This window comes from Oryzias latipes, chromosome 18 (genome assembly GCF_053564925.1).
Source record: "Oryzias latipes strain Hd-rR chromosome 18, Olatipes_Hd-rR_3.1".
Taxonomy (NCBI): Eukaryota; Metazoa; Chordata; class Actinopteri; order Beloniformes; family Adrianichthyidae; genus Oryzias; species Oryzias latipes.
In genome coordinates, this window is record NC_136254.1 from 11,631,308 (window position 1) to 11,653,530 (window position 22,223).

A 22,223-nucleotide genomic window follows, 5' to 3' on the forward strand; every position below is an offset into this window, starting at 1 on the left:
GCCTGGCTCATGGAGCTGCACTCCAAGGACATCTCTTGGGAACCCCCACCCCCCATCCTCCCCACCCTCCTAAGCCTCATGGATTGTGTTTTGTCTGCATACGTGCTATTTGTGTGAAACGAACGGTGTAGTTTTTTTTCTTGTTTCTACACATTGTACACAGTGTTTTGATACGACTTTTTTTTGTCACCAAAGACAACCCCTGTGGACCATCTGCACGCTAACCAAGGTTTGCGCCTAAGACACAGCATGAGCATCAAGGCAGCAAAACAACCTGTCAGCTTCGAAATTTGTGTATATCCCTATTGTTGTATGTGTAACCCGGATCAGGGCCCCACTTACTTTAACAGATTCATAACACCTGGGCGCTCTTATTTTGGTGGGGCCAGGTCGCTATATTAACATTCGGGTGACATAGCCACTTCCTTTCATCCATGCTCTGGCTGTTGCTGATCTGCTTTGGCTGGCTGCATCTCCTATAGCTGTCTGCTATTTAAACTTTAAACCAAACTTTGGTGTAACATCTTGCTGAACCAGTTCTTTGAACAAATTACTCTTACAACCTACTTTAACTGCTCTTCAGTGAGTTTATGCGATCGGGTCACACACATAGCAATACACCAGTATTTGAAAGGCTGTCTACCTCACAGAAATGCCATGCTAGTGTGGCTACATACATATTTTTGATCAGTCTTTTCATTCTCTTGAAATTGAAAATATTTCAGTTAATTGTTTTCAGTTTTTGTCCGTTTTAAGACTTTTCAACTTGTTTTTGTATTTGTGCCTGGTCGGCCATTTTGGTTTTGAATGTATTCATTCATTAATTTCATTCATTGTTTTCCTCCTTTGATTAATGCTAAACTGAACTGATTAATGCTAAAACTAAATGTGATTAAAAGTGCACTTTATTTTTGAAATATTGGAACCCATTGAAACCCATTGATTTATAGGCCTGAAATTTGAAAGTAGGTTTCTACAAATTTTGTTAGGACCTTATTTGATTATTATTTTTCTTACAATTATGACATACAGTTGACTACTGTATTTGATGTAAATAATATATGATGCGGATAATATCTTAGTAAATAGTATGTGTTGTAAATGTGTCTTATCTATCATTTGTTTGACCTTGTTTAGGTCAGGTTTTTTTCTCCACCCCTACTTCTATCCCTGATTGGAACAACTTTTTCATCTGCACTATACAGCAGTGGTGCATGGCGAGCTACCCACGAACTCTCAATGAGAAATTGATTTACGAACCTATGAAAAAGGAACTTTGCAAAAGACGCCATACCTAAAGGAAAAAGGAACTTTGAAAATCAAAGACTGAAAAATATCCTTGTGGATCCCTGGACACTCCTTTCTCAACTGTCTCAAATTATGGTTTTGTTATTTGTTTTCTTTGTTTTAATACAGTCAATTGATTGCTTTATCCCTGTGTTCCGTTTTCTATCCACACACTCTGGGCTCCATGAGTCGAACAAATCTTCTGTAGGTCAGAGCAAGCTAAGAAAGCGCTACATATGTCTGCTCCTGTTCGAGTTTACTGGACACCTAATTTCCCCTCAGGATTAATAAAGTACCCATCTATTTTCCATCTCAACTGATTTACCTAAATATTCAAATGATCTGTTATGGAGGACATTTACATGACTCTCTGTCCTGATGACAAATATACCCTATTTAACTCTAAAGGTTTAAATTATTTATTGATAAACAAATGAATTCCTTAAACACATAAATGATTTGCAATTTACTGTTAAGATATTAAAGTAATTTGTTTTTTAAAAGTACAAACATTTTTCTTATGTTAAAGTATAAAATAAGTGTTTTTTTAAATTAATTAGTTTTATCAGGACTCGTTCGCTGTGCATGGCAACCCCTGATGGGAGAAGCCGAAAGAGACAGAACAGAATGTTTTTCAAAAAATCGGAATTGAGAATTACATAGATAAAGAAGCATATCAACTGGATTAGTAACAGGGTGGCATGTTTAGGTTTAATTAGGTTAAAAACTTACATCACTAGACAACATGAAGCTGTTCATCACATTTTTGACCTAAACATGTAAACATTTAGTTGCAATAATCAAATTAACATATAATAAAGCATAGAATAGAACCTTCATCTCAAAACACGACCACATTAAAATCGTTTTGACCATCTTTTTTTTTTTTTTATGATATAAACAAGAACAAACAAGTAGCTGATCAGCACAGACTTTCAGTCATGACGGAGACACTCCATCAGGTTCCTGGAGCGTTCCTGATCTTCTGCTTCTAAAACTGTTTAACCACATCTCGTTCACAGATCTTTGGGGCAGGTGGTGGCGGTGGGCGGGGGGGGGGGCATTGCAGGTAGAATGTGTGATGGAAATGGTGGCTGAGGAGAAAGATTAAGTGGATTCATTGATCATTGATACAGCACCCCATTTTGGTGAAAATAGGAATTCAGCCAAATACTTGGAAATTGTGTAGAAAAATTACGAATGCCTGTTACCACTGAAGCCCTTTGGAGATGTTTGTGTGGTTTCGGAAGATTAGGTTGCATTGGTGAGGCCGTGACTTGGATGTTGAATTACTAAATGCGACGTCTCGACGGGACGGGGCTCGAGCGGGACGTTGCTCGTGGGGCAGTCGCACGTGCTCGGGCCCGCTAAATGCTACTTGTAGCTTTAATTATGTGTTTCTATTTTATTTTATGTTAATTATCGCACGAGATTAGAATGTATTAAATGTAAAGACAAAAAATATATATATATGTGAAATACACAAATGTGTATTTTATTGCAGTGCATTTAATCTAAACATATGTAAATATATTCCTTTTGATTTGATATTTAATCTGAATCTGTGGACAGCCTAAACTAACAGCTGTTAATTTAATAAATCCATCAAATATTCAGACAGCAGGTACTTTCTTTCCTGCAGGGTTTCTCCTCAGCTTCAGTCTGATCTTTTACCTTCTGCTCTGATGTGTTGATGTGAAAAGTAGACAGCATCAGTGCATCTTTGTAGCACCTTAAAATCCTAAATATTTGAATAGAAACTTGCCTCAAACACATTTGCTGGATCATTACAGAAGGTGACTGTTGTGTTTCGTGTTAGAGACAGGTTTAAATCTCTTCCTGCAGCTGTTTGTTGCGTGAGTTCCCTCTGCTCACACAGAAGTACATAATAGCTGACAGTGTTTACCTGCTACACCACAGGAAATATGGTGATGTGATTCAAATTTTCGTGGATAGGGAATGTTTCTGTTTCTTGAAAGCCAAGAGAGCTGATTCAGGCAGGCGGGCCGGCATAAAAGAATACAACAAAAAACACAACACCTAATTAAATCCAAACATTAAGGAATAATCTGTCAATACTTTAAAACAAAATGAAACAAACTTTGAATGAAAAGGACAGTTTTAGGATGAAAACTGTCATGGTTTGGATGTCTTTGCCCTTGTTTTTATCTTCCTTTTGTTTCTGTCATGTTTGAGTTCTGTTTCCTGTTTTATTTTGTAAGGTTTCCTGTTTTTTCATGCTTTTGAGTTTTGACTTCCATGGTTCCAATCTCTCCTGATCGTTGTCACCTGTGTCTTGTCAGTATATAAGTCTTGTCTCTGCCTTCCTTTTGGGCTGGTCCATACCGCCTCTTCCCTGCCTGTCATGTCCCTGCCTGTCATGTCCCTGCCTGTCATGTCCCTGCCTGTCATGTCCCTGCCTGTCTTGTCCCTGCCTGTCTTGTCCCTGCCTGTCTTGTCCCTGCCTGTCTTGTCCCTGCCTGTCTTGTCCCTGCCTGTCTTGTCTTCATGTTAACCCACAGCAAGTTTAGTTTCGTTTTCCTGCTCTGCAGTGCTTTTGTTTAAGAATAAACCCCTTGCCCTGGAACTGTGTGCCTCCCGTCTCTGCATTTTGGGTCCTTCATGGTCTCCAGCCCTCCTTACCTGAAAAAAACAACAATCGGCAGTTAAAAGAAAATGGTTATAAACATAATTGTTAATCTACGTTGTCTTCTCTTAAGAAAAATATGAGCATGTAAAATAGGAATAAGTGAACAAATTTTCACTTTGAACAGAAAAATTTGAACTTCTCCTCATCATGTTTCTTGAACCACTTGTGTTCTCCTCCTGTCTCCATGGCTCCTGACATGTCACACTCATTTACCTGTTGAGGTGAGGCCCAGTTCTTGTAGTGGACCATCTCGTCACTGACCCAGAACCAGAACCCCAGAGTGCAGGTGTAGCGCTGTCCAATGGTTACAGAACTAACCGGCCGGGGATGAACATTTTTCCTCCTCCAAAGGGGGAACAACAGAAAAGGTTTGAAAACCACTGGGTTAACTGAATGAATGAGAGTCAGATGTGCACCATCCAGGAAATGTGCGCTGGGGTTGGTGGGAGATGTAGTTTGGTTTGAACTCTGAATAAGGCTCCCGTTGGTAACCAGAGGGGGAGACGGAGCTCATACTCCTGACAGCACTTTTCTGAGCAATCCAAAAAATATTGTCCACAAACTATTAATATCATAATATATGTTGACATTCCTTATTCCAAAGTTTCTTGTCTAACACAATCAGCCCTCTACATACCCCATTAATTAATGATTAATTAATAACAAACACCTCGTCAGGCTTTAACTATCACACAGTAGATCATAGCTTTTTTCTGTTACAACAACAAAGTTGCACATTGATGATGTCGCAGCAGTAACAAATTGCGTGCTGCGTATAGTGCAGGGGTTCTCAAAGTGCGCCCCGGGGGCCAATGGCGGCCCGCGGGAAGATTTTTTGTGGCCCTCAATAAAAGAGAGCCAGAGCAGGTTCTTTTGAGGAAAAACGTGTTGGTTAGGAGAAAAGGTGCTTTCAAGCTAAGTGGACAAATGCTAACTTTGTCTTACCTCGAGGGCTTGATAAAGCCTGATTAGCAGGTACATGCAATGCCCAAAGAATTCAATAAAAATCGTTTCCATGTTACAAATCATAAAACCATGAAAAATTTACCGGTGAGGAGTGCAACAATAAGCTCCAACAACTACGAGGCTATGCTGCACAGCAAGTAATGTTTAGAAAATGAGAAAATCCAGTGAAGCTGTGACAGAAGCTAGCTGCATTGTGGCTTTGGAAATGGCCCGCGTAGCAAGCACTTAAGTGACGTGGAGTTTGTAAAGAGAATGTATGCCGAAACCAAACATTTGTCCAGAGCAAAACTAAAAGTTTAAAGACATTAGTTTGTCAAATGATACCAATTCTAAACAAGTAGAAGATCTGCGGGCAGCAACCTGTCAGGTAGGGAGGGCTGGGGAGCGTGAAGGACCCAAAAATGCAGATACGGGAGGCACACTGTTTCAGGGCAAGGGGTCTATTAACTTAACAAAAAGTGCTGCAGAGCAGGGAAACAAACTAAACTTACTTTGGCCTAAACAGGAAAACATGGCAGAAGACAGTCAGGTATGGACGAGCACAAGAGGAAGGCAGAGACAAGACTTGAATACAAACGGGACTGACAAGACACAGGTGAACATGACCAGAAGAGATTGGGACCAGGGAAGTAAAACTCAAAAGCATGACAAAACAGGAAACCTTCCAAAAAAAGACAGGAAACAGAACTCAAACATGAAAAAACAAAATGAAGCGAAAACTAAGTCAAAGACATCTAAACCATGAAAGTACCCCCCTTAAAGGAACTACCTCCCAGATCCGGAGGCCGCGCTGCCCGGCGTGGCGGGTCCAGAGGACGGCTGGGAGGGTCGGGCCAGTCGTCGAGCTCCAGCAGGTCAGGCATGGAGTCAGCTACCCCCTCTCTTGGCAAGACGGCTGCCCTTCATAGCAAAAGCGGACAACTGGGCCTGGTCAAAATCCCAGTATGACCTGATCTGCTCGGCTTCTAAGCAGTAGGCCTCCAGTAACTGCATGTTTCACTCTGCTGGATCCAGGAAAAAGTATGGCTGGTCCATTTTGTCAGGTATGTGTGTGTATGTGTGCATATGTGGAAGGTTAAGGACCTATATTGTGCTTTTATTTAGCCTTTCAGAGTATCAACCCACACACAACACATACACACTACGGCGCCATGAACAGATGCCTGTTTCCATAGCTCCTGTAATCATTTTTGTTTTTCCTTTATTTTTGCATTTCCTTTATTCATTTTTGTTTTTCCCTTATTTTCTGTATTTCTTTTATTTTTCCTTTTTTGCACTTTTTCTCTTAACGTTTCTTTCGCATCTCAGGGAATAACGGACGTTGCAGAGCTGGGACACATGTTAAAATGAACAGGGGGAGAATTAAGCCTGTTGTGCCTGCAGTCATTATGGGTAATGTGAACTGACTGGCTAACAAGAATGAGGAGCTAACGGTGCTGATAAACACCCAAACAGAGTATCGAGAATGCAGCCCACTGAGTTTCACAGGGACGTGGCTGCATTCCCACATCCCGGACAGCAACGTAACGATTCCCGGTTTTACGACCGTGACGGCGGACAGTGATGTAATCGGCAGCGATAAGAAGAGGGGAGCTGAGATTGCGCTTTATGTGAGTGAGTGGTGGTGTTACCCCAGACTAGAGGTAAGATCGGGCCTAAAAAATCCAGCCCGACCCAACACAGGCCCGCGGGCACTAAAGCCGAACCCGGTCCGAACCCGACCAATTAAGTTGATTTGCAGGCCCGAGCCCGAAGCAAACCCGAAATTTCAATTTATCCCTAGTATTTTTGGCAGAAATAAACGCCAGATTTTTCAAAGGTAAAATAATCTAAACATTTTTATGATCATCAAAGTTATTTTCTTTCGAACAGAGAGTGGTCGCTGCAGCCGCACGCGTAGTCAAGCTCGCTGTTGTGGCATAGAGTTCCGTCGGAAGCGCTGCGCATAGGTTCTTCCCTACATAATAAATGCATTTGCACAACAAAATAACGCTGGAACACAGAATAAAAGGCCAGACAAAGAGAGTGAAAGAGAGATCTTGATGCGCACTCGCTTCATTACACGGAGAAATAAACAAAATAAACAAAATAGATGCGGACTTGCGGAGGGAAGATTACATTCACGACACATGGCCAGCGCCCCCCTCTTTCTGCCAGTTGCTGGACCACAATGTATGTCAATCAACGGTGGGCTGGTGACTGGTGGGAGGGGCCGGGGTCTACCTGTGTGTGTGTGTGTGCGTTCGATGGACATTCTCCCTTTGAGTGAGAAGCTGGCTGTGCCTTTCGGTTCGTGCGGTAACCGTTCTGATGTACAGGATTAATAAAGAGCTGTTTGACAATCGCCAGCCTAAGGAGCTTCTTTGCAGGCATTAAAATATATTTATTAAAAAAGTCAGCGAGAGAGAAGCCCGGCCCGAACCGACCCGAACAAAATGATTGTCATTTAGTGCCCGACTGGGTCGGGTCAGGTTCTGATTCCGGCTCGGGCTTAAGATCCTACCTCTACCCCAGACATATCTGCTTCAAGGAGCGACTCCACACACTGCGGAGTACGGCCTAACTCTTTCTTTATCATCACTGGAGACTTAAACCACATCAACATGGACCGAGCGCTTGGGGACGTCATGCATAGACGGTGTTTGGAGCTTTGGAGCGCATACGGGACCGACCAGATGCTCTGCGGACGCCCCGTGAAAAGCGCCGCTCTGCTCTCGCCCCGCTGGCTCTCCCCCCTCTTTCACCCCTCACGGGGGAGATTCAGAGGAGGAGCCCTTCGTGCCCCCCGACGCTCACTCGGTCCACTGGCAATTTTATGTCTGGGGGTTGCTTTTTTACGAGTGCGTTTTGTTGTTTTGTTATGTGTGGGAGAATTCAGACTGCGAGCCGTCCCGCCGCTCTGGGTTAGCGGCTGCAGGACTCTGGAGGAATCGTGTTCGAACAGAGCTCGGGCCGCTAGCTCACAGAGTGGCTTTGGAACGGTCTGCGTGAACTTTTCAGAGCAGAAATAAATGTTGCTCAGTCCTTAGAAACTGTTCAAACAACGTGGATTTGTGTTTCCAGTTGTGTGTGTTCATTTAATAACTGCTCATCTGTAAATCAACACTTTTGTTTTCTCATTCAGTTAGTTAAAAAGATGTTGTTTTTCTCAGTGGTGTGAAAAACAAAAGCAAACAAGCAAACAAACAGGACGTTTCTGTGACATCATCAGTGAATTTAGAAAATAATCCTGAATTACTACCCCCATGCCCCTTCAGATCATGTGATCCTGATCAAAGAGAACAGGACCTGGGAGGAGGCCTTATATTACTGCAGACATCACCACCATGACCTGGTCACCATCACTAACATGGATGAACAGAGATTGATCCAGGAGAAAACCAAGAATGCCTCCTCTCCCTTTGTGTGGACTGGACTGCGCTACACCTGCACTCTGGGGTTCTGGTTCTGGGTCAGTGATGAGGTGGTCCACTACAAGAACTGGAACTCACCTGGACAGGTGAATGAGTGTGACATGTCAGGAGCCATGGAGACAGGAGGAGAACACAAGTGGTTCAAGAAACATGATGAGGAGAAGTTCAACTTCATCTGTTCAAAGGGAAAATCTGTTCACTGATTACGTGTTTCCTATATTATCTGGTTATATTTTTTTCTTGAAAGAAGGCCATTTACATCAGTTATTATGTTTTTTGACCTTATTCTTTCTATCTGCTAATGTTTTTTCTATTCTAAAACTTTCCTTTTTATTTTCATGAGGAGTTTAACTTCATCGTTTCAAAGTGAAAATCAACTTACTGAATACAGTTCCTTTTTATTATTATTTTAATGAAATGCTCTGAAATGTTTTAACTAAACACTCAAATTTCTGTAAACCTCAGATTTTCATTAGTTACACTTTTAAAATGAATCAAGTTTGTAAATTTCCATCCAATCCTTCTATCTTCTTCTCCTTATCCAGAACCGGGTCGCGGGGGCAGCAGTCTGAGCAGAGATACCCAGGCTCCCCTCGCCCCAGCCACTTCCTCCAGGTCCTCTGGGGGGTTAGGCGTTCCTAGGCCAGCCGAGAGTTGTAGTCTATCCAGTGTGTCCTGGGTCTTCCCCGGGGCCTCCGCCCAGTGGGACATGCCCGGAACACCTCTCCAGGGAGGCGACCAGGAGGCATCCGGACTAGATGCCCGAGCCACCTCAACTGGCTCCTTTCGATGTGGAGGAGAAGCGGTTCTACTCCGAGCTCTCCGCGGGTGGCCGAGCTTCTCACCCTATCTTAAAGGAGCGCCCCGCCACCCTACGGAGGAAGCTCATTTCAGCCGCTTGTATTCGGGACCTCGTTCTTTCGGTCATGACCCATAGCTCATGGCCATAGGTAAGTATTGGAACGAAGATCGACCAGTAAATTGCGAGCTTTGCTTTTCGGCTCAGCTCTCTCTTCACCACAGCGGACCGATACAGCGACCGCATAACTACGGACGCCGCTCCGATCCGTCTGTCAATCTAACGCTCTGGTCTTCCCTCAATAGTGAACAAGACCCCCAGATATTTAAACTCCTCCACCTGGGAGACTCCACCCACCGAGGGATGGCAGACTACCTTTCTCCGGTCAAGGACCATGGCCTTGGATTTAGCGGTGCTGACCCTCATCCCAGCCGCTTCACACTCAGCGGCAAACCACCCAATGCACGCTGGAGGTCCTGGCTTGATGAAGCCAACAGGACAACATCATCTACAAAGAGCAGAGAGGAAATCCTGTGGTCCCCAAACCAGATCCCCTCCGGCCCCTGGCTGCGCCTAGAAATTCTGTCCATAAAAACTATGAACAGAACCGGTGATCCCTGCCGGAGTCTAATGTGGACGGGGAACAGGTCTGACTTACTGCCGGCTATGCGAACTAAGCTCCTACCCCGGTCATACAGAGAACGGACAGCCCTCATTAAGGCTCCCCGGACCCCATACTAGCGGAGCACCCTCCACAGGATACCACGGGGGACGCTGTCGAACGCCTTCTCCAAATCCACAAAACACATATGGACTGAGTAAGCCAACTTCTACGAACCCTCCAGTACCCAAGATAGGGTGTAGAGCTGGTCCACTGTTTCACGACCAGGACGGAAACCGCACTGTTGTTCCTGAATCCAAGGTTCGACTATCGGACGGACTCTCCTCTCTAGTATCCTGGTATCGACTTTCCCGGGGAAGTGGAGGAATGTAATTCCCCTGTAGTTGGAACACACCCTCCGGTTCCCCTTCTTAAAGAGGGGAACCACCATCTCTGTCTGCCAGTCCAGTGGTACAGTTCCCAACTGCCACACGACACTGCAGATATGTATCAGCCAAGATACTCCCACAGCATCCAGAGACTTGAGGTACTCAGGGTGGACTTCTTAACTTAATTGACAGCCCCACCCCATAATCCTCGTTCTCTGCTTCTTCAAAGGAAGGCGTGTCAGTGGGATTGAGGATATCCTTGAAGTAATCCTTCCACCGCCCGACTATGTCCCCAGTCGAAGTCAACAGCCCCCCACCTGCACTGAAAAAAGTGCCTGTGGAGAACTGCTTTCCCCTCCTGAGGCGCCGGATGGTTTGCCAGAATTTCTTCTTCTCCATGCCTCATCGAACTCCTCCCAGGCCCAAGTTTTTGCCTCTGCAACAGTCCGGGCCGCAGCTCACTTAGACTGCCGATACCTGTCAGCTGCCTCTGGAGTCCCGCAAGCCAGCCAGGCCTGGTAGGACTCTTTCTTCAGCTTGACAGCATCCCGTTCACTGAATGATTTTAAATCCAAGTTAAAAACTCACCTTTTCTCGCTGGCAACTCACACTAACTAAGTGTGAGTTGATGTTTTTATTGGTTTTCAATGGTTTTATTTATTTTTATTTAATTTATCAATTTTATTGATTTTATTCTGTTTTTTTGTTTTTATTCTAGATTGTGAAGCACTTTGGTCAGCTTCTGCTGTTTTAAAAATGCTTTATAAATAAAGTTGACTTGACTTACCTCCGGGTTCGGGGGTTTCCGCCGCGACAGGCACCAGAGACCACCAGAGGCACCAGCCTCCCTCGGTACCTGTTTGAAGTTCTCCCGGATGTGGAACTTAAAGACGTTCCTAATGCAGGGCTCAGCCAGACGTTCCCAGCAGACCCTTACAGTACGTTTGGGTCCTCCAAGCCTTTCCGGCCTTTCTTCCCCGCCAGCGAATCCAACTCACCACCAGGTAGTGATCGGTAGACAGCTCCACCCCTCTCTTCACCCGACTGTCCAGACACAAGGCCGAAGGTCGCCTGAAACAACTACAAAGTCGATCATTGACCTCCTGCCTAGGTTGTCCTGATGCGAGGTGTATTGATGGACACCCTTGTGCTCGAACATGGTGTTCGTTATGGACAAACTATGACGAGCACAGAAGTCCAAAACCAAAATACCACTCCCGTTCAGATCAGGGCGGTCATTCCTACCAATAACGCCCCTACAGGTGCTACTGTCATTGCCCACGTGGGCATTGAAGTCCCCCAGGAGGACAATGGAGTCCCTTGTTGGGGCACTTTCCAGTACCCCTTCGAGAGACACCAAGAAGGCCTGGTATTCCAAACTGCTGTTCGGCCCGTAAGCCGAAACCACAGTTAGAGACCTGTCCCCAACCCGAAAAAGGAGGGACATAACCCTCTCGTCCACCGGAGTGAACTCCAACACTTGGCGGCTGAGCTGGGGGCTCACGAGGAAGCCCACACCACCCCGCCGCGTCTCACCTTGAGCAACTCCAGAGTGGTAGAGTCCAACCCCTCTCTAAGGACTGAGTTTCAGAGCCCAGGCTATGTGTGGAGGTGAGCCCGACTATATCTAGACGGTATCTCCCAACCTCTCGCACCAGATCAGGCTCCTTCCCTCCCAGAGAGGTGATGTTCCATGTCCCAAAAGCCAAGATCCATTACTGGGGTTTGGGATGCAGAGGCACTCGCCCTCGACTGCCACCCAAACCACAATGCACTGGCCCCTTTTGAGGTCTCCTACGGGTGGTGGGCCCATGGGAGAGTGGTCCCATGTCGCTCCTTAGGGCTGTGCCTGACCGGGGCCCGTGGGAAGAGCCCCAGTCACCAGGCGCTCGCCTGCGAGCCCCAACCCCAGGCCTGGCTCCAGAGTGGGGCCCCGGTGACGCCAATCCGGATGACGTAATCTGTTTCTTGATCTTTCTTTTCATAGTTTGTAAATTTATGATAGTTGAGTCATGAAAATCATTTGGAACACCCCTTCCTCAAGTCACGCATCTCCTAGCCCCCTCCTGCACCCCTCCAATAGCTTTCCTGATCACCGTTTTAACCTTTCCCTCCTCGTGTAGCCCTCCATCCCTTTCACCAGGCCCTGACGATCACCCCTATTTCAATCACTGCCAAAGAGATGAGTAGGTGTTCCTGCCCCTAAGAAGAGCTGTCCTAGCGAGCTAAACGGTCACAGGCCAGTCGCCCTCACTTCACATGTCACAAAGACTGGTCCTGCAGCTTCTGTGACCCTAGGTGCAGCAGGGAAAGGGCTCTCTCCAGTTCAAGATCGGATTGAAGGATGCCATTCTCCTCCTCCTACACTGGACCTTCTTTTGACTTATGCACTGTGAGGATGCTGTTTTTTGCTTTTAATACCATCCGCCCCCCTTCTACTAAAGAAGAAGCTCCTCTCACTGACAGTGACGCCTCACCTGGTGACCTGGATTATAGACTATCTGGTGAACACACCACAGTTTGTCAGGATGGGGAACTGTAGGTCCTCCAAGCTGACCAGCAGTACAGAGGCCCCACCAGGCACAGTTCTCAGTTCTTCACCTTTCCTCTTCACCTTCTACACACCACTGACTTCTGCTCTGGTACATGTCACCTGCAGAAATTCTCTGATCACTACATTTGTGGCATGTATGAAGGGGGGTGAAGAGATCTATCAATCTCTCCTGGCTTTCAAGCGACAGAAACTTTCCTTAGTCAAATTTGAATCACATCATTATATTTCCTGTGGTATAGTAGGTAAACACTGTCAGCTATTATGTTCCTCTGTGTGAGCAGAGGGAACGCACGCAACAAACAGCTGCAGGAAGAGATTCAAACCTGCCTCTGACACGAAACACAACAGTCACCTTCTATAATGATCCAGCTAATGTGTTTGAGGTAAGTTTCTATTCAAATATTTACGAGTACAAAGATGCACTGATGCTGTCAACATTTGGCATTAACACATCAGAGCAGAAGGTAAAAGATCAGACTGAAGCCGAGGAGAAACCCTACTGGTAAGGAAGTACCTGCTGTCTGAATATTTGATGGGTTTATTAAATTAACAGCTGTTAGTCCAGGCTCTCAGATAAAATGCCAAATCACGGAATTTGTGCAGCTATGAAACAATAAAACCGATAAGAACATCAAAAATAAATTGATGTATGTAAAATATTCAAGTCATATAGACATATTTTATGGTAACTGTTAGAAAGATATAAGTAAATTATTCTACAGTAAAATTACTTTGCATTTTTACATTTCTTGTTTTTTTGTATTTTAAATCTGCATTTATGAATTTCAATATGTAAAAACTGCACTCATCCAAATTGTTGGGTTTAATAGGCTTAATTTACATATATTTTTAATGCTCTGATTGTACATTTCTATTTTTCCCACTAATGTACCACTTACAAGAATGAATGTCTATGTAGATTTAATGCACTGTAATAAAACATCACATTTGTGTAGTTAAGTATTTCAAATTTAAATCTTTTTAAGTTTGTATTTGCTAAAATGATAACTATAACCTTGTATAAGAATTATGATGAAACAAAATAGAAACATATTAAAATAAATACAGAAGCATGCATATTTCACTTAACGTAAAATTAATGTAAAAACACACTTATTTACTTTTTATACTTTAACATAAGACAAATGTTTATACTTTTTAACTATAAATAACTTTGATATTCTACCAGCAAATTGAAATTGATTTATGTGTTTAAGGAATTCTTAATTTTTTTACCAATAAATATGTAATTTTTTAAACCTTTAGAGTTAAATACGGTATATTTGTCATAAGGACAGAGAGTAATGTAAATGTCCCTCCATAACAGATCATTTGAATATTTATGTAAATGAGCTGAGAAGGAAAATGTGAAAGACCAGAAATTATGTAATAAAGTAAAAGACATTGAGGTTTAAAAAGAGAAGTTTAAAATAAAGATAATTTTAAATGACATTTCTTTTTCTGCAGGTTGAACACATTTCAGTGCAAAATGAAGTTGGCTTTGCTTCTCTTTCTTCTTCGTGGTAAGTGGATTTCAGATGTAATCTTTTATTGTTGACTTTTCTTGATGTAAATTTTGTTTTTCTCTCAGATTTGTTTTGTTTTTTCACGTGTCAGTTGCACAAATATCACTATATTGATCAGAACCTGGACTGGACTGAAGCTCTGTGGTTCTGCAGGGACACGGATCTGGCCACAGTGAGCAGCACAGCAGACATGGGCCAACTCAGAAAACCCGCTGAGAAGGCAAAGAATGCTTGGATCGGTTTGCACAACAACATCACATGGCGTTGGTCTCTGTCTGGTCTGCAGTTCAATGACAGCAGCACAAACTGGAGCAGTGGAGAAAAAAAGGATGGAGGAAACTGTGGGGCAATATGGAAAAAGTCCAATGCACAGTGGGAGGCTGTTTCCTGTGAGAAGTCAACACATTTTCTCTGCTACAATGGTAATCAGAAGACATGTTTGTTTGCCGATTCAAAGGTTTCTTTTAGGAATTAAGTCTGTTCTCACCTCTGCAGGGGTGGAAAATAATACAGAAGTACTAGAACTTGTCTTCAAGTGAAAGTAGGGCCTAATTGAGTGTCTTTGTAAGGAATATTGTAAAAAAAACTGCCTGAAACTTTACGTTACATATACAGTAAAAGCCACTATTTTCAGTCAGATAACTCATGCAGTAAAGACGTTTATTTTCACATTCTTTTAGATTGGCATAAGGCTCCTTTCAATTACACAAGTAATTGTGTAATTTTTTTGTAAATTAATTGTGTAAACTTTTGGGTAATAAACTACCCCCAACGGAGCTCACAGGTGGAAGCTGTACTCGAACGGGAGCAGGAGGAGGGTGGGGCGACGAACGCAGCGCTAGCGGTAAAGGAAGAGAAGGAAAAACTCGCACACCTGGACATAAATAGGACGCTGAACAGGTGAATTGAATAAACTGAACCGCCCTAGGGAGGAGTGACCGAAGTAAACGCACTGGTCGACTAGTCTGCAGTGAGCGACCTTGGGAGCATTTCAGACAGTCAGACAACTCATGCAGTAAAGACATCTATTTTCACATTCTTTTAGTTTGGCATAAAGCTTCGTTCATTTACATAAGACAAGATCTCCATAAAACTTTTGGGCAATAAACCACCCCCAACACCAAAATATCATCAAGGTTGAAGAGAATATGAGTGTAAAATCAGTGTTTAAAAGTCATATAAAGTGTGTTTCGGAGGCATTCCATATTCAACAGATTTACAAGTATGACTGCTAAGTGTGACACGGCACCTTTGATCGCAGGGTTGCTCCCGTTCGAGTACAGCACGGGAAGGAAACATACTATCTAGATAGAAGAGAAAAAGAGCCAGGCAAATTGAACGTGGAGCCAATGTCCACAAAGATGCTGTAGGGAACTATAAATTGAAATCGCAATGAACCAAACCTGTAAGACGACACGAAGCTTAACTTCCAAAATCCAATGCTTCCACTGGCACACAAGCTTAAGTAACATCCAAATTCGAGCTCCATTGCATACTATAATACAAACTTAAGAACATCCTAAATTTGAGGCTTCCACCTGGCAACATATAGTATTCAAACATCCATAATCCAAGAAATTGTTTTCCATTCTGCTGATAACAAATTGGTTGATTTAAATCTGAAGTCTATTTGGAACGCGAAGAAGTCCACCGCCCCATCACTTCCAGTGCAGACACAGGTATGTGGAGTGCAGTCATCGTTGCGGCACCAATTCAAGGTGTGCAGGAGTGCGATCTGCAGGGAAGCTGCAGAGACTGTGGAACTTGGAACTGTGGAACTTATGCTCCCATCTTTCTTCACTCATGAACAAGACCCCAGGATATTTAAACTCCTCCACCTGGGGCAGGGACACTTCACCTACCGAGAGATGGCAAACTACATTTCTTCGGTCAAGAACCACAGCCTCAGATTTAACGGTGCTGAACCTCATCCCAGCCGCTCCCCTCTCTCGGCCAAATTAAAAACATTTGGTCTGGACCAAATGATTTTTCCAGTCTGAACACACCCTTAAACAAAAGTTTTTGTCTTCCTGAAGTTGAAAGAGTTTCTGAGAAAGATGAAGAGGAGTTTTTTTTCTAATGGTTTTTGTTGGTATGTGGATCTTAAGTTGCTCTTTGATCATTTCATCTTTTTATTGAAATTAATTCTCACTAATCCATATCATCAGTAAACTGAAGTCATTTGAGGATCTATTGGAAATAAACACATTTATGTCTGTGACCTCTTTTATTTTCAGGTCACTTTTGTCTCTTCACATGTCAGCTCCATGATTATCACTATGCTAATAAGAACATGACTTGGACTGAAGATCAGCAGCACTGCAGGGATGAAGACACTGATCTGGCTACAGTGAGCACCATGGCAGATATGGAGGAACTCAGAGAAATACGTTCTGGGAAGACAGAAATGTGGATCGGTCTGTTCAAACAAACGGGCACCAACGCTACTTCCCACTGGTCTCTGCCTGGACTGCAGTTCAATGAAAGTCAGGCAAAATGGAAAAGAGGGGAACCAAATGGTGTTACATCTGAGACCTGTGGGGCTATAATAGATATTACTGAGAAAAAGTGGCTGGACATGCCTTGTATGGATCCAGCATATTTCCTCTGCTATAATGGTAATAAGAAACATGATTGTCCTTGAATACTTTTCACTTGTGATCGATTCAAATACTAAATAAATAAATATTACAGACTCTGAACTAAATCACTGTTGTATAGGTCAGGTCATATCAGAGTGTAAGTCGCAGCATCCAAAAAATGCATGTTGATAAAAAACAAGATATAAGCTGCTCTTTTGATAGAAAGGGGCAACACTTCTGAACAAATCCACCAAGCACGGCGTAATGACATGTTTAAACAAAATTCAATTTATGTGTCAAATTATTGTCAGCTCACTCTTTTGACGGGCTTCATATTTGTTGTGCCATGCTTATTTAAACGTGTTCATAAACGACCCTCTCGTTGTGTGTGGGAGACACTACTGGCAAGTTACCATCACTACAGGGTAACATTGATTGGATGTCATTTACAGTGCATGAAAGACATGGATAACATCTAGAGATCAGATTTATTTATTTTGAAAAACAAAAGCATCAACAATCACGTTTCCAGGTCTAAGATCATACAGTCTTTTTCTTTTTTATTACGGCAATCTTTACCTTCTAAACTGCAGGAGCAGCATCTGAGTGATTGACCTGGTCTTTGTCTTTCTGTCAGCCAGTTTGATGACTTTATGTCCAGCATTAGTCTGAGGAAGGGAAAAATTAAAACAAAAAATTTTAACGTCTTGATGCAGATAAGAAACATATGATAAAGTAATACAACTATATGACGGAACAACTGAAGGAATCTTGAACTCACCATCAAGATTTCAATACATTTTCATCTGACTTTTCAGAGACATTTGGATCTGGTCAGATGGGAGCAGTTTCTCTTTCAGACACTGGAATGTGAAGCATTACAGTTCAAGTGAAAAATATAACTTCCCCATGCTAAACACAGAGGGCATGTGGCAAACCAAACCATGTTTTGAGCAAAAACCCTTCTTCTGTTACACAGGTGATCATTTATATTCAATGACACAAAAGTAAACTTACTTTGATTCAACTACTGTTGTTGATAAAAATCAACATACAAACTGCACATTCTCTGCAAAAACCTCACATGTGTAAAAGCCCCAAAATTTGTCTGTTTCTGTTCATTTGGATTACTTCCTTTATTGTTCTGTATTTTAACAGTTTTCTGAGCAAAAGATTTTGGGGAACATCTAAAAATCTGACACTGGGTCTTGGTAATCTCTTCCACTGAAGTTAGTCATGTTGTATTTCTCAGAAGCATTTTTTTCATCCACTTTTTCTTGTTTGTCTCTAATGACTTGTTTTTTTCTTTTCTTTCACCATTTCAGATGTGAGAAACCATTAACATGATGATGATTTCCTTTCATCAGATCATGTGTGTCACGACGAGCGTAACGAATAGACCCAGACGCTGGAACCCGGAAGAAACACAGGTGAGTACGTGGTGGAATGAAAGAAGGTTTTAATATTGATTCTTGGTTTGTGGATTGTTCTTGGTGGAGTTGACGTCCTTGGAGGAACCCGCGGCGAGGATGGTTCGGTCCGGTGGCCCGTGGCGTCACTGGTGGGTCGGCAGAGGCTCGTGGTGTCTCTAGAGTTACGGCAGAGGCTCTAGGCGTGACAGGACGGAATGCTGTGGCTTGGATCCGTGGATGAAGAAGACTCAGACGACCACTCGTGTTTATGGATTCCTGGGAACAAGGTAGAGAGCGAGACTTAGACCAAGGCTTAATAACGAGAGCTATGAACATGACAACAATACTATGCACCATCAGGGGCAACGGACTGGCGATGAATACTGGTCCAGGGGCTCCTTAAGAAGACAGGCAGGTGATGAGGTAAGTGGTCGCAGCTGAGTCGCATCAGGAACCAAGCAGAGAGGGGAGGAGTCTGACAGAGGCACCATGACAATGTGGTTCTGATCAAAGAGAACAGGATTTGGGAGGAGGCCTTATACTACTGCAGACATCACCACCATGACCTGGTCACCATCACTAACCCGGAGGACCAAATTTTGGTCCAGGAGAAAAACCAAGAATGCCTCCTCTCCCTTTGTGTGGACTGGACTGCGCTACACCTGCACTCTGGGGTTCCGGATCTGGGTCAGTGATGAGGTGGTCCGCTACAAGAACTGGGCCTCACCTGAACAGGTGAATGAGTGTGACATGTCAGGAGCCATGGCGACAGGAGGAGAACACAAGTGGTTCAAGAAACATGATGAGGAGAAGTTCAATTTTATCTCTTCAAAGTGAAAATCTGTTCAATGATCACAAGCTTTATCTTTTGTTTATTAACTAAGATTTTTTTTTAATTCTAAAACATCTGGCAAAGCAATTTTTTAGGGTTGAGGAAGCGGTTTGCTGTTTGGATGTGATTTACCATCCATCTATCTTCATAACTTTTGGGGTCATGGGGATGTTGGAGCCTGATGGGTGCTACTGTTGGGTGAAGATGCGGTGTGGACCGATGTGGTGTACTTTTACTTTAATTTCTTGGAGAGAAACACATGATTATATGCTATCATTTGTACATCTGCATATTATATTTTTTACATGATGATTGCTTTGCAAAATATATGCATATTTTACATTTAGAGTTAATCTCTGTATAAACAAATTCCAGTCATTAAAAGGTTACACAACTGCAAATCATTTGGTTTTCCTAGTTTTTACCAAAAAAAAAACATTAACTTTCACAATCTTTTATGCTCTGAAATATCTTTCAAGGAATGTGAAACACTGAATTCATAACCAGAATACTAATATTCCTGTTTGTTTGTGTATTTTTCATTTTAACATTAAAAGAACTTGAGTGTGTGACTTAAACAAGGAGGAAACATGTTTCAGTTTTGTTACAGGACGAGGAGGAATCAGATACGTGGGAACAGACTCAGAGCAATGCAATGACACATTTATTAGAGGTGTGTGTTGTCTGACGAATCTGACAATACTATACATATCGCGATACATCCAAAGACTGTAATGGAATATATTTTTAATATTTTTTTGAAGAGGCACGTATTAAAAAAAGACTACCTATATATTTAAACACCTTCTAATGTAAAAAAAATGGGGCGGGCCAGGCTCGGGTGAGTGTGTGTGGGGGAGGGGTGGTTGGGGAGGCTGAGTGGTGGTCTGGCTTGGCTTGGGGGTGGTCCTCTTGCCTGTGCTGGGGGGGGGGGGGGGTGTCGGCGGGGGGCCCTGCTCAGGGGCAGGGGCGCTGGATTGGCTGCCAATCTGCACCTGGGGCTTGGATCACTCCTTACCTGGCTCTGGGACGGGGCGGGGTAACCTTTTTGGGGCCCGTGGTCGCTCTGGGTGACATCCACCAGGGCTACGGGGCCTGGGGGGGTGGGGCTTGTTGGCCCTGTCCTGTTGGGGGGCTGCCTGGGGGAGGGTCCACTATTGGTACGGGACCTTGAGGTTTGACAGGTTGGGGTCTCCGCTGCGGTCGCCTCGGCTGGTTGGCCCCATCGAGGCCTGACCCGAGCGCTTCCAGGGGCGGTGCCTGGGGGCGGGGGCCTGGACTTGCTTTTGGGGGCGGAGCTTTCTGGCTTCTCTCTCTCTGTGTGGGGTGGGTGGTGTGGGGCCTGGGGGGTCGGCGCTTCGGGGATGGGGCCCCTGGGCTGATGGGACCTGGGCGCTATGCTGGGGGGGGCTGGGGGACGGCTGTTTGACCACTTGGGGACAGTCTACCAGCTGTCCCCGACTTACCCTCTTCCTCATATAATCTCATATTACATTGACGCGTTCTCCCTACCATGACAAAGGTGGATAAAGGTGAAGAGGATTTCAGGTAATACATGGACACCAGTGAAGATGACAAATCATTGAAGAAAAAAGATCCAGCGCACTGTCTAGTGGGTCTAGATGACCCAAATCCCAATGTTAAAGTGCCTAGGATAGCACAAGGGTTACATAAAATATGTCCAACCCAAGAGGCCTTCAGCCCTCATCTGTTTGCCCAGCTCTTGGACAGGACAAGTTAAAAAAAGAAACAAAGAAAAATGAAGTCCCATGGAACATCAAGTCATTTTGATACAACAGTCCATTGATATTCTGCAAAGAGGCTTCTGAAACGGTAAAACACCCCCACCAGCAAACTGCAGGAGTGAGAAGAAGACAGTTATCCTCAGTGATCATTCCCTGCTTGTCTTTTCTTTGACAAAGTACCGTAAATTCCAGATTTTAGAGCGCACCTGATTACAAGCCGCACCCACCCATTTTCCCGTATTAAACTTCTTTTTTACATACATAAGCTGCGTCAGTGTACGAGTCGCATACATTAAGCAACATCGTCAGCCTGACAAAACATGTCGTGACTCCCAGACTGAGTGCAATTTTTAAGCACACTGCGGGAGGAGACAGCATTGCACCAGCTTATGTGTTTGAATACACCCACATCTGCCAAACAGATGTGGGTGTATGAAAATTGAAAATTTGAAAATTTAGGTATAATACGTAAAGTTACAAACAGTAACCATATATTCAACATTACATCACTCAGTTATGATGAGGAAATTTACATCCGCGATTCCCCATTTCCCATGAGTCTTAGGGGATAAAGGCGGGTCTAACCCCCGGCTCGCCACACAGTCGTACGTGTTTAAGAATGACCAAGGAGCAGCAGTGGATGGAGGGGCGAACGGGAACAGCTCTCCTTCCGCTTGTGTCGCGGCAGCATTATGGTTGTAACAGGGCAGGTTAAAATAACACACCAGTAAAATATAGCAGCGCCGACTGAAAAGCGCACGCCTTAGCGCGATACGCGCCTCAGCGCGGCGCGTGCGTCAGATGTTTCCTTCCACAACAAACACTATTGCTCCGCGGACGCCTATGTGCTCCGTGCTCGCCAAGCGGGCTCCTTGTCTCCCCTTCCTATCTTCTCCGACACCCCTTGCCAGGGCGGCTACAGGAGGAGCGCTTCGTCCCCATTGCGCCGGTGGACGGAGCGAATCTTGTCTGTGCAGAGCAATCAGACTTAATACTGTACGTTTTGTGGATGAGGGGCGGATGCATTGTTACGTATGGGAGCCTTCAGACTGCCATCTGTCCTGCAGCTCAATGTGAACAAGCAGCAGGAGAACATCTCTCCAGCTCACACGGCGACTGTGAGCTTTTCAAAGCAAAATTCTGCTCAGTCCTTAGAAACTGTTCTAATAATCATGTTGATTTGTGTTTCCAGTCGTGTCCCGACAAAATAAAGGCTGATGTTATTCCCACATATTTACGTGCAGCCAGCCTGCAGATTGCAGCTTTTCCCACATGGATTCTTCTTCATCCAGGCTAAATGTTGTTAGTGCATGTTAGCCTCCACCTAACCGTACTTTCGGCTTCGTTCTGCCACAAAAAAGCACTGACCACACAGATTAAAAATAAAATGATGAGCGAACAGGCGCTTCACAAAAACCACAACAATAATAAACGTACGTTTAAAAGATCATCTCGTATATTACAGAG

At 44.0% G+C, this 22,223-nt stretch overlaps 2 long non-coding RNA genes across 2 annotated transcripts; both read left to right on the forward strand.

Moving 5' to 3' along the window:
• Positions 1–12,848: 12,848 nt before the first annotated feature.
• LOC110017100 (uncharacterized) lies at positions 12,849–16,859 on the forward strand. Its single transcript, XR_002292412.3, has 4 exons — positions 12,849–13,161; positions 14,127–14,182; positions 14,339–16,277; positions 16,423–16,859. It is a non-coding gene; the product is annotated as an uncharacterized LOC110017100 (long non-coding RNA).
• Positions 16,860–16,884: 25 nt separating this feature from the next.
• LOC111946334 (uncharacterized) lies at positions 16,885–19,415 on the forward strand. The gene is made up of 4 exons (XR_013651096.1): positions 16,885–17,996; positions 18,093–18,466; positions 18,540–18,602; positions 18,693–19,415. It is a non-coding gene; the product is annotated as an uncharacterized LOC111946334 (long non-coding RNA).
• The last annotated feature ends 2,808 nt before the right edge of the window (positions 19,416–22,223 follow it).